The sequence below is a fragment of the Amblyraja radiata genome, chromosome 6 (genome assembly GCF_010909765.2).
Source record: "Amblyraja radiata isolate CabotCenter1 chromosome 6, sAmbRad1.1.pri, whole genome shotgun sequence".
NCBI classification, from domain to species: domain Eukaryota; kingdom Metazoa; phylum Chordata; class Chondrichthyes; order Rajiformes; family Rajidae; genus Amblyraja; species Amblyraja radiata.
In genome coordinates this window covers 83,866,430-83,879,665 of record NC_045961.1, presented here as the reverse complement: position 1 = coordinate 83,879,665, position 13,236 = coordinate 83,866,430, and the positions used below count along the sequence as shown (strand labels likewise).

Here is a 13,236-nt window from a genome sequence, read left to right as displayed (position 1 = left end):
GCATCTCTGGAGAAAAGGAACGTGACGTTTTGTGTCGGCGTCCCCCTCCACCCCCCCTTATCCTGAGACCCCTCCTCTCCATCCCACACTGATCCCCATTCCCACCTCTATTCAGTCCTCAGACATCCCCTGTGCTCCCCTCCCCATCTACCCCCCCCCATCTATTCATCCTGCACTGAGTTACTCCAGTTTTTTGTGTCTACCTTCGGTATAAACCAGTATCTGCAGTGCCAAGCCGGGCAAAATGACTCGGCATTTAGGTTGCCCTGTGGGACTTTGGGTGGTCATTGGCACTCGGGCAATCGCTAATTTAGAGCCCTGTAAACCCAAATGCACTTCAGATTTCACTGGTCTTGTGATATGCTACCAATTGCTCAGAATTTCAACGGGAAAATGATTAACAGAAAGGATGACTTTGCACATGCGATCGTTTGAAAAGCAGATCTTGAAAGAGCAGGGAAATCTTCCTTCACAAGCTTGGGATGGAACAGAGGGAATAGGGGGTTATTATTCCCTGATGGACAGAGCACTGTTACTGTAACCTAGTTTTTTACTGCTGCCCCAGTGCCTGCTGTGCATGTCCTGCCCAACAGTAAACCATCAACCAACAGTAGAAAATAAATAGAGGTTATTTTGTTATGACCACATTGCTGCTCACAGGAGAGTGCTGTACACTAATCAGCCGCAGTGTTTCCCACATGACACAGGACAGATCCTCCTCAACGTACGGCAAGGTTCAGTTCAGTTTAGTTTCGAGATACAGCATGGAAACAGGCCCTTCAGCCTACCGGGTCCACAAATGACCAGCGATCCCCGTACACCAGCACTATCCTACACGTAGGGACAATTTACAATTTTTACCGAAGCCAATGACCCTACAGACCTGTGCATCTTTGGTGTGCGGGAGGAAACTGGAGCACCCAGGCAAAGCCTACACGGTCACGGGGAGAATGTACAAACTCCGTGCACACAGCACCAACGGCCAGGATCGAACGCGGGTCTCTGGCACTGTAAGGCAACAACTCTGCCGTTGCACCACCGTGCCGCCAACATTCCCATTGCAATTGCCGGCGATAGTTAAATAAAAACACAGGCCAGTGAAAGGCAACGTGTAGTAAAATCAGGGCGTTTAACTCAACCATTCCCGCACGGTTGTTTGCGGTTGTTAACATCTTGCAAAGTGGCAGCTATTTTTGCATTATATAAAACACGTCATCCAATCTGGAACTGCCGAAAATGATGATTAAGGTGTTTAATCACCCCGACTGCAATAATGGCAGGACTAAATCGTCCTCCTATTTAGGCATCACCTCTCCCCCCCAAAAGAAAAAGGGCAAGTCAGGAGGAGAAGAATTTGCTCATCTGTTAAGTATCAATAAATGGGGTTAAACCAATAAATCAATGCCTTACACAACATCTCCATACCCACCCGGTGAGTTATCTTGGGTCTCTGTGTCAACACCAGGAGGTCACAGGTCAAGGGTCGCCGTCCTACAGAAAGGAGGCTTCCCTATCGATTGGACGAGCCTTTCACATCTAGCTGGGTGGCCCACACTCACATCCTGCGAGGAATCGGGATCTTCAGACCCGCTCACACCCAGCACCTGTCTCCTTTATTCAATGCCAGCCAACTCTCATGCTGTGTCAATCCTCTCCAAGACACTGAGTTGTGAATTCTACTCCCGCACCAGAGATCAGAGCGGCAAAACACAGCCCACTGACCAATGCAATGCCAATGAAGCAGCACTTCCTGAGATAGCTTCCTTCTTTGGTAAAAACCAAAGTTATAGGTTTTTCCTCAAGCAGAGGGAAAGAAACAAGGCAAGGGAGTTCTCCCCAGCCTCTCCATCCAATGTTAACCCCACAACCAACAGCAAGATCATCGTGCCATCATCAGAACATTTGGACGGCCTAGTGGCGCAGCTGTAGAGTTGCAACCTATCAGTACCAGAGATCCTGGTTCGATCCTGACTACCGGTGCCGTCTGCACTGAGTTTGTATGTTCTCCCTGTGACCAAGAGTTTTCTACGGGTGCTCCGGTTTCCTCCCACATCCCGAAGACGTGCGGGTTTTGTAGGTTAATTGGCATCGGTACAATTGTCCCTAGTGCGTGCACGGGGTAATCACTGGTTGGCACGGGCTCGGTGGGCCGAAGGGCCTATTTCCAACTCTAAAGAACAGTTGTGGGGACCTTGCTCTTTGCAAATTGGCTACCCAATCTCCCGACAGTGCAACACTGAGCCACTTCAAAAACAGGTTATTGGTTTTGAAGTGCTTTAGAAAGTCTGGAGCTCAAGAAATGTACTATAATAAAATGCAACAAAGACAGAGAATGCTGGCCAGGCAGCATCTGTGGAAAGAGGAACTGTCTATGTTTTGAGTCTGCAACCCTTCAACTGAAAACTAACCCCTATCGCTCTCTTTCGCAGTTTTAATGGAGAGAAGGTAGGGGAGGGGTGTGTAGAACAAAGGATGTGGCCCTGATTTGCTGAGTATATCCTGCATTTTCTGTTTTATTTGTTTTCAGCATCTGCAGATTTTCAGAACAAAGGGAATATCTGTGATAGGACGAGTGGAAATAGCTTTAATTAACCCATGTGGTCTGTATGTCGGAATCATTAATAGTGGAGTGGGGGGACGTGCCTGGCAAGTACCGCCGTGTGAGTGTGGGATAAGAAAAATTGAGCCAACAATATCTAAAAACAGAAAATTGATAAGCTGAAAAATCTAAGCAGGTCCGGTTGTTCTCCATAAATATCCAAGGAACTATGAGTCACGGGCTACATCCAGGACACCCCTAACCTTGGTGACTGAGAAGCAGTTGTATTGCAACAGGTAAAATGTCAAAAAAGGCCTACGAGAGTGACCTGGGAGCATGCATGCTTTCAAAGGACATGAGAAATAATTCAGGGATGATTTAAAGGAAAGAAAGATGGGAGGAAAGGAACGTACAGCAGGTAGCCCAGAGGGGTTTACGGACCTGCTTGCGTGGTTCTTTTGTGGGGGTGGGGAGAGTGGAGGCCCACCCCATTCAGGCTCAAGGCTGCTGACACAGAAGCACAGGAGAGCCCACAGAGACAGGGAGAAAGTGGCGATGATAGGCAACATGCTTCCGCAAGACAAAGGCAGCTCTGCTTTACCTGAAAAGCCACCATCTATCTCTCAGTCGCCCTAGCTAGTATGCCTGCAATCCGACTGCCCACCAGTTGCATTTGCAGCCTCAGTTCACCTCAAGACACTCTCGCAGCCAGCGAGCCTCTCATAGTGTCGTTACTGCTGTGACAGTGGGCGTACTACGGTGGGCGCACAGCGGTGGATGCACAGCGGCAATTATGTACGCAGCAAGATCCAGCGGCAGAATAATAACCAGAAGGTGTACTCTTTATGGCATCAATCGAGATACCAATATTGGCCATGTCCCAGTAAAATGCTCCAGGCTCCAACTATTTTGTTTATGTTTACAGGTACAGCATGAAAACCGGCCCTTCAGCCCACCGAACCCACAGCGACCATCCTGCGTACTAGTTCTAGGTTAGCCTAGTTTCACACCCGACACACCAAGTGCAATTTGTAGAAGCCAATTAACCAACCAACCTGCACATCTTTGGAATGTGGGAAGAAACCAGAGCACCCGGAGAAAACCCACATGGTCACAGGGAGAACATACAAACTCCACGCAAATAGCACCAGTGGTCAGAGTCAAACCCGGATCTCTGGCAACGAGGCAGCATCTCCGTTGCTGCTCCACCTTAAAGATGAAAATCCCATTATAATATTTTGAGGGGAGTTATTGCCCTGCGCTAGATTTACATTCAACCGAGATGAAAAAGCTATCGCCCCACCATAAACGCACTGTTGTACATTGAAGCTGGCTGGGCCCTGGTTAACTGCAGTTGTTCCAACCCTACAACAGGGAGTATACTTCACACGTGAACTTCACTGGCTCGGGTAACCAATAATACAAGAGATTTTTAAGCACAGACATCAACACACAGGCTCTATTATTCAAAGCATAATTGCAGGTTAAATTTGCTCGAGGCCCACATGTAGTAAATGGTCAAACTAATTTCCGCAATGCTCCATTTAAGCAATCCAAATATGCAGAGAACACGTCAACGCTTACACCTTCCCCCTCTGTCCCTCAACTCACTCCACCTTTCTCACTTACACCTCCATTCCAGTACCAATATACAGCCTGCTCTCTCCCCAAGCACTCCCTCGCCTCTGTTAAACCTCCCCACTTTTCTTTCACGTAAAATATAAAAAGGATTTGTTTTTATACTTCAGCATCAATGGAGCCGAAGTGCAGATGGACAGGAGCTTCAAGTTCCTCGGAGTGAATGTCACCAACAATTTGCCCTGCACCGACCAACTTGGAGCGACAACCAGGAAAGCAGACGAACGCCTCCACCTCCTCAGAAGACCAAGTAAGTTTGGCATGTCTCCAATGAATCTTATGAAGTTCTGTAGATACACTGTAGAAAGCATCCTAACAGGATACAGTATATCACAGCGTGGCTTGGCAGCAGCTCGGCCCAGACCGCAAGAAATGCAGCTCTGAGAGTGAAGTACCACTGTAACCCATGCTCTTCAAGGGGATAATTATGGTGTATAATAAATACTATGATGTCCATACCTGGTGAACAAATAAAACCTCACCCTTGAGCCTTGCTTGGAAATGGGTAACAAGGTCACTGGCATAAGGTGGGCACCCACAATAACTGTCACAATCTATCCAAAGTATTTCCACCAGAGAATCACAGTGAGTGGTGTTAAGTGTTAATGTTTCACAGTATCAATCTGCCACTCCTGTTGCATTCAATATTGGTTTCAATCATTGGCTTGTTTTTTGATTAAAAACAACTTGCATTTATATAGCACCTGGAAGATAGCTTCAGAGGAGTCCTTTATTTTAGGGATCCGGGCCCTTCAGCCGACCGAGTCTGCGTCGACCAACCATCACCCATACACTAGCTCTATCCAACACACTAGGGACAATTTACCAAAGCCAATTAGCCTGCACATCGTTGGAATGCGGGAGGAAACCAGGGTACCCGGACAAAACCCACAAACTCCGTGCCAACAGGACCCGCAGTCAGGATCGAACCGGGGTCTCTGGTGCTGTAAGGCAGCAACTCTACCGCTGCGCCCAGTGTGAGCAGTGGTTTTCACTGCATAATCAAGTCACTCTAAACAGGACGGAGACAAGGTTGTGTGCTTGGCACTTGCTGCTTCTAGCCTGCTTCTTGAACTGTATCCAGTGTAACATTCACTATGGCCAAGTCACATTTAACTAGGTCTTTGTGCCATTCCTAAACTAATCTGAATGCTCCAATTTATGTCGATAACATATGGCTCATTTATTAAAAGAATCATTCTCTCACAGCTTTGAACGTTTTGTAAATCATAATGCCGACATACACACCTACCAGATGGACAGGATCCAAAATGCACAACCACCCGACGGCACTCGAGGCTCCCACTTGGCTCATTAAGCTGTTACTGTCGTCCCAAAGAGCTACTCGGGTAAATCCCACCTCCCTAACCTTTTCCCTTCAGACTTCAGACCCAGCTCAATGGGCTCCCCTCGCTCATCCAAGCCCAAAGTTTGGGGATTCACGCCCCACTCCGGACTTGAGCGCTGTGCTGCCTTTCATATGAGACATTAAACTGAGAACTTTAATTTAGTTCATTGTCACGGGTACCAAGGTAGAGTGAAAAGCTTTTTGTTGCTGTTACATTTGATTGCTGCGTTTCCAACAGAGCCTACAGTTTAAAAAACTTGAAAAGAAAAGGGTGTCAGGGGTTATGGGGCAAAGACAGGAGAAACGGGTTGAGAGGGAAAGATAAATCAGCCTTGATTGAATGGCAGAGTTGACTTGATGAGCCTAATGGCCTAATTCTGATCCTCAGATTCAGATTCAACTTTAATTGTCATTGTCCTGGTGCAGTACAGAGACAACGAAATGCATTTAGCATCTCCCTGGAAGAGCGACATAGCATATGATTTGAATAAATATTTACATTAGCATATATACAGACATAGTGTTTTTCCTGTGGGAGGAGTGTCCGGGGGGGGGGTGATTGGCAGTCACCGAGGTACGTTGATGAGTAGAGTGACAGCCGCCGGGAAGAAGCTAGATCCTAGTTTTTCCCCCAAAAAGCCTCAAACTAAGGTGCTACGTAAAGGCAAGTCTCTTTTGAGAGACTGATGTGCACATTTTCTCTTCAAATCATTAACCAGTTGAAAGTGCCTGCTGGATTCGTGTCAGCTGGCAATTCAGGCAGAGAGTCCCAGATCACACAAACCGTTGCAGAAAAACATCCTCTCCTCCTCCGGCACCCCCCCTCCCCCCACTTCATTCTGTGATCACTGCTAACTGTAGCCTCCCAAGCAGTTTACTGTAAAACACAAAGTGCTGGAAAACTCAGCGGGTCAGGTAGCGTGTCCGGAGGGAATGCAGCATCTTGTTTCCGATCAGGATCCTTCATCAGATACTTTGCTGTGTTGCCATAGAGCAAAGAAACAGGCCATTCAGCCCATCGAGATCACCCTGACCATCCCCACCCATATACACTCGTCATACCATTATTTATGCTTCCCACAATCCCATCAATGTGTCCCAGATTCTATTGCTCGCTCGAGGCAGGTTACAGTGACAAATTAACCTGCATGTCTTTGGGATGTGGACGGAGACTGAAACACCCAGAGAAAACCCATGCGGTCACAAGGAGAACTTGCAAACTCTACACAGACAGCATATGAGGTTGGGATTGAATCTGGGTGTCTGGAGCTGTACGGCAGCAGCTCTACCAGATGTGCCACCGTGGTCATAAGGTCATAAGTGACAGGAGCAGAATTAGGCCATTTGGTCCACCAAGTCGACACCACCATTTAATCATGGCTGATCTATCACTCCCTCCTAACCCCATTCTCCTGCCTTCTCCTCATAACCTCCGACACCCGTACTAATCAAGAAAAAGTGGGGAGCGGGAGGGCAGAAGGGGGTGAGGTTTGTTTGTAAGTTAGTTAGCTAAAATTGGAGAATTCAATATTCATACATTATTTCATGCTTTTTTTCTTTTTTTCTCTGGTCTTTGCCCAACCATCTGCCACTCAAAAGAAAACACTCGCCATTATCTGCCTATCACTTGTAAGAATTTGTCTCACCCCTAACTACCTTGCAACTTTCTCTCCCCCCCCCCCCTCCCAATTACAATCAGTCTCAAGGGTCCTAACCCAAAATGTCACCTATCAATTTTCTTCAAAGATGCTGATTGAGCCAGAGATACTCCAGCACTTTTGTGCCTTTTTTTGTAAACCAGTATCTGTAGTTCCTTGTGCCCATTAACCCTCCCTTATATGGTTCCACTTATCGTGTACCAGCCGCGATCAGAACACACCTCCCCCCCCCCCCCCCCACCCTTTGCTCTATCTGAACCATCATTCTTCTCCCACACTCCCGACCCCCCCCCACCTCCAAAATCTGATTCAATTTATCACATAGCAGTCCATCTCATTTCTCCCTCTCAGCTCTTTATACAGGCCATCTTTACTCTGTGCTCTCCTACTGCAGTTGTACAGGGCCCTGGTGAGACCACACCTGGAGTATTTTGTGCAGTTTTGCTCTCCTAATTTGAGGAGGGCATTCTTGCTATTAAGGGAGTGCAGCGTAGGCTCACCAGCTTAATTCCCGGGGTGGCGGGACTGACATATGATGAAAGAATGGGTCGAGTGTGCTTGTATTCACTGTAATTTAAAAGAACGAGAGGGGATCGTATAGAAACATGTAAAATTCTTAAGGGATTAGGCAGGCTAGATGCAGGAAAAATGTTCCCGATGTTGGAGGAGTCCAGAACCAGGGGTCACAGTATAAGAAGAAGGGGTCGGCCATTTAGGACTGAGATGAGGAAAACCGTTTTCACCCAGAGTTGTGAATCTGTGGAATTCTCTGCCACAGAAGGCAATGGAGGCCAATTCACTGGATGTTTTTAAAGAGAAAGTTAGATAAAGCTCTTAGGGCTAACGGAATCATGGGATATGGAGAGAAATCAGGAACATGATACTGATTTTGGATGATCAGCCATGATCATATTGAATGGCGGTGCTGGCTCAAAGGGCCGAATGGCCTATTACTGCACCTATTTTCTATGTTTCTAAAAGATACAGGGTCTTGACTCACAACAATGACAGTCCTTTGCCTCCATTGATGCCGCTTGACCTGCTGATTTTATTTTCCCCAGCAGTTTACTTTAAGTGTTGTACGGCCGCCTCCTGATGTTACTCATTGTCGAAGTTACATTCCTAAGGCATGCCGTAGGAATGCTTGACCACAATAATCATACCGAATCAAGCAAAGATAAGGAGCTTATGTGTCAACCTAGGCAAGAGTGCCAGACACTAACTCAGAATCCACACAAGGACAAGCAGATTTTCTAACCAACTTTGACAACACCGAGTCAAAGGGATGTTTTCAAAGGGTTGGCAGCATCAACTGTGGCAATTTGTAGTCAGCAAGATCCCACCAACAGCAATGCAATAATGACACGATCGTGCCTTTCTCTGGAAGTGTTCGAGTGATAGATATTGGTAAAGGACATGAAGAGGAATGCGCCCACCCTCCGAAAAATCATTGGCCACATCCATCTGACAAAGCAGACAGTCCTTAGCCTAAGATAGACACAGAAAGCTGGAGTAACTCAGTGAGTCAGACAGCATCTCTGCAGAAAAGATATAGGCGACATTTCGGGTTATTCAGACTGAAGAAGGGTCTCGACCCGAAACGTTACCTATTCCTTTTCTCCAGAGATGTTGGCTGACCCACTGAGTTACTCCAGCTTTTTATGTCCATCTTTGGTTTAAACCAGCATCTACAGCTCTTTCCTACACAGTCCTTGGCCTAACACCTCTAACGGTACAACTGCTACATGCTACGACCCTGGCATTTGTGGAAATCAGGCACTCCAGCAGTGATGAACAATCCACTGAGGTTTAATTGTGTATGTATTCTTGGCAGCATACATGTACATCTCACTGGGAAGAAAAAAGACACAAATTGCTGGAGTAACACAGTGACTCAGGCAACATCTCTGTAGAACATGGATAGGCAACATTTCGAGTCGGGTCCCTTCCACACTGATTGTAATAGGTGAGAAAGCTGGAGAGGTGGGGGCGGGACGAAATGCAAGCAATGGGTGGATACAGGTGAGGGGAGTTTTTCCATAGGCAGATGGTTGAACAAAGGCCAGAGATGAAAAGACAAAAAATTAGATAAGGATAGAAGAGGTGTGAAAGATGAGGCCAGAGAAAGGAATATTGAGGGAAGGGGACGCGGGGGCAAGGCAAAAGGTAGACGTTGACAAGCATCGAAAAAGAGGGGTGGAGAGAAGGCAAAGTGTTATTGGGTAAATTTACTGCAAGTTACATTAGAAGCAGGCCATGGCAATAAAATCACCTCACAAATACGGTAGACATTTTGTTTTAAAATGTGACAGTTAGCTCAAATGAAAACAAATACATAGATGCTGGAAACCATGCAATAAAAGCAGAAAGTGTGGAACAGCAAGCAAGACAGCATCCATGGAAGGGACTTTGTCCTAAAATGTTAACTTCTCCACAGATGCTGCCTGACCTGTTGAGTGTTTCCAACATTTTCTGCTTGTATTTCATACCAGGTTTCCAATAGTTTTGTACTCATGGTTTACAGTGGTTGAAACACAATTTTAAACATTTTCCCTGGTAGCCCTTTCAGCCTTAATTTTGGATATTTGTTGCATCATTAATGACTACTGCTCACTGTCCAGATGGAGTTAATTAAAGGGATTACCGCGCTTGAGAAATATTCCACTGTTCTCTCAGTACTTCAGAACAATACAACCTTGCTCATTACATTCAGAGATACACAATGACCCAAGGAAATGGAGCTGGGAATATTTGAGAATAATATTTCCTTTACAACAGCTGTGGCACTGTGCGCCCCTCATAGAACCACTGCCTCACGGTGCTAGAGACCCAGGTACAAGCCTGACCTTGGGTGTTTGCACGTTCTCCGCTGACTTGGCTGTTCCAGTTACCCCCCACATCCCAGACATGTGAATATACTGCTTAATTCACTGCTGTCTGGATAGACTTGGCTTGTACACGCTAGAATTTAGAAGATTGAGGGGGGATCTAATAGAAACGTACAAAATTCTTAAGGGGTTGGACAGGCTAGATGCAGGAAGATTGTTCCCGATGTTGGGGAAGTCCAGAACAAGGGGTCACAGTTTAAGGATAAGGGGGAAGTCTTTTAGGACCGAGGTGAGATTTTTCACACAGAGAGTGGTGAATCTGTGGAATTCTCTGCCACAGAAGGTAGTTGAGGCCAGTTCATTGGCTATATTTAAGAGGGAGTTAGATGTGGCCCTCGTGGCTAAAGGGATCAGGGGGTATGGAGAGAAGGCAGGTACAGGATACTGAGTTGGAGGATCAGCCATGATCATATTGAATGGTGCAGGCTCGAAGGGCCGAATGGCCTACTTCTACACCTATTTTCTATGTTTCTATGTCTATTGCCCCTTTGAGTTTGAGTTGGGCAGGGACGTCATTGAAACTTACCGAATAGTGAAAGGCTTGGATGGAGTGGATGTGGACAGGATGTTTCCACTAGTGGGAGAGTCTAGGACCAGAGGTCAGTCCCTCAGATTTAAAAGACTTTAGGAAGGAGATGAGGAGGAATTTCTTCAGTCAGATTGCCGTGAATCTGTGGAATTATTTGCCACAGAAGGCTGTGAGGGCCAAGTCAATGGATATTTTTAAGGCAAAGATAGATTCCTGATTAGTATGGGTGTCAGTGGTCATGGGGAGAAGGCAGGAGAATGGGCTTATGAGGGAGAGATAGATCAGCCATGGTGTAGTAGACTTGATGGGCTGAATGGCCTAATTCTGCTTCTATCGCTTATGACGTTATGACCTAGTGTGTAGGTGAATGATAGAATCTTGGAAGAACTTATGACAATGTGGAGACAACGAAAAATGGGATTAATGTAAATAGGTGGCTGATGGTCACCATCTACTCGGTGGGCTGAAGGGCCTGTTTTTGTTCTGTCTCCCTCCAGGACTTGCATTATCTGTCTGTCAGACAGAGTGTAACCATCTGCATAGACCTTGTGCAGATGGTAACAGCTCCCAGTCTCATTCAATAAACTGGGCATCTATACTTGGAACATTTAATCAGGATTGATTTGAATAGAGTTTATACAATTAAGTGAAGACTAGAATCCCCTTGTTTAAAATAATTATTTTTGCTGGATAAGTAAAAGGCAGCTAAGGAGGTTAGCCTACATTACATTGAACCAAAAACACAATAATAGACCATTTGATCCCTCTGCCCAGGGCACTCCCCCTCCCCCATCATCACATCCCTCACTTCTTCCTACCAGCCCAGCTCTGCTCTTCACTGTGACTTGCCCGAGAGTTCTACGATCTCTGGGGAGCAAAGCAATTTCCTGCATTCCAGAGTCACAGAGCGATACAGAACAGAAACAGGCCCCTCTGCCCAAGTTCCCACTGGCCATCTAGCAGCCATCTGCACTCATCTCAATTTGCATTCTCTCAACATTCCCCACCATCAACACAGAGAAAATATGCAAACTCCACAGAGAATGCATCCGATGTCAGGATCGAACTCGGGTCTCTGTCGATGTGAGGCAGCAGCTCTCCCAGCTGTATCACTGTGCTGTCCAAATTCAAGATTTATCAATGACTGTCTTACATTTCAGGCCTTTAGTTTGGCTCTACATTGTCCTTGAGAGGGACGGAGGCAGACCAGCCTCCACCCTTCTCTTCTGATAGGCAAGAGTCCCAGTCTTTATGTTTACATTCAAGCACAATCCAAAAACATGCTCCCATGTTACAAACACAGTGCTGGAGGAATCAGCGGGTCAGGCAGCATCTGCAGAGGGAGATGGACAGGTGTTGTTTCAAGTCAATCTGAAGAAGGGTCCAGACCTAAAACGTCATATGTCCATCTCCTTCTTGGGTCAGAACCATTCTTTAGACTGACAGTCTGAAAAAGAATCTGACCCAAAATGCCACTTTCCCATTCTCTCCCCAGATGCTGCCTAACCCACTGAGTTCCCTCCCCCAGCACTTTGATTTTGTAGAAGATTTCAGTACCTGCAGTCTTGTGTCTCCTTGTTACTTGATTAACATATCATCTGTGCTTTGCGAATTCCATTTATAGTGTTATGTGAGAATGAGCTAACCTGCCACCTCACGCTACAAAATTAGATGAGGAGGAGCATTGGGAATGGTCTGGAGAACAGAGTGCATACATTGGGAACAGGCAGAAGTCATGCAGGAGTGTAGCATCTCACAAACTACCCTTGCATCAGTCACTTCCTGTCTCACCTGTGGGCCCCACAATGGCCTCAGCAGTCTCCTCCGATCCAGAGTGACACCAAGACACCCTATATCCTCAGAGACTGCATCCACAGCCAAAATTGGACCGTTGTGGGCTCCACCTTTCCTTGGACATCGGTGCCAGCTCTGATTTGTTCTGAACCTTTCCATACTTCTAGTTTCCCTCTCCCCTGACTCTCAGTCTGAAGAAGGGTGTCGACCCGAAACAATAGACAATAACAATAGCCAATAGGTGCAGGAGTAGGCCATTCGGCCCTTCAAGTCAGCACCACCATTCAATGTGATCATGGCTGATCATCCCCAATCAGTACCCCGTTCCTGCCTTCTCAGCATATCCCCTGATTCCGCCACCTTTTCTCCAGAGATGTTGCCCGACCCACTGAGTTACTCCAGCATTTTGTGTCTATCTAAGACAGTTCTGTGCACGAGTCCTCTCAAAACGAATGAGACGCATCATTCCGCAAGATGCACTTTTGCAGGGCATTTACCAATGGGAAGAGCTGCCTGTTCAGCAAACAGGGATGCACAGATCCAAGGGACTTGGGATCTCCATCTGGCTGAGAAAGGGACTCATGTGCACAACAGCCCAGTCTCCAGTAACCCAACCCGCATCTGCTGGAACTGCCTTGCTCACCCACAGTGCTGGAACAATTTCCAGCCACTGATTCACACGGCAACGTTTTAAGTGCTGGAGGAACCCAGCATGTCACGGAGCATCAGGGGAGGGAATGGGCAAGTGGCATTTTGGGTTAGATTATTTTTCAGAACGTCAATCTTAAAAATGGTCCTGATCTGAAATGTCACCAGTCCATTCCCTCCCCAGGTGCTGCCTG

The 13,236-nt window shown here is 46.7% G+C and overlaps 1 protein-coding gene across 2 annotated transcripts in view; it reads right to left on the bottom strand.

The window, feature by feature from the left end:
- farp1 (FERM, ARH/RhoGEF and pleckstrin domain protein 1) overlaps positions 1–13,236 on the bottom strand; it is a 247,461-nt gene that overhangs the window by 231,653 nt on the left and 2,572 nt on the right. The gene's annotated exons all lie outside the window — the stretch shown is intronic.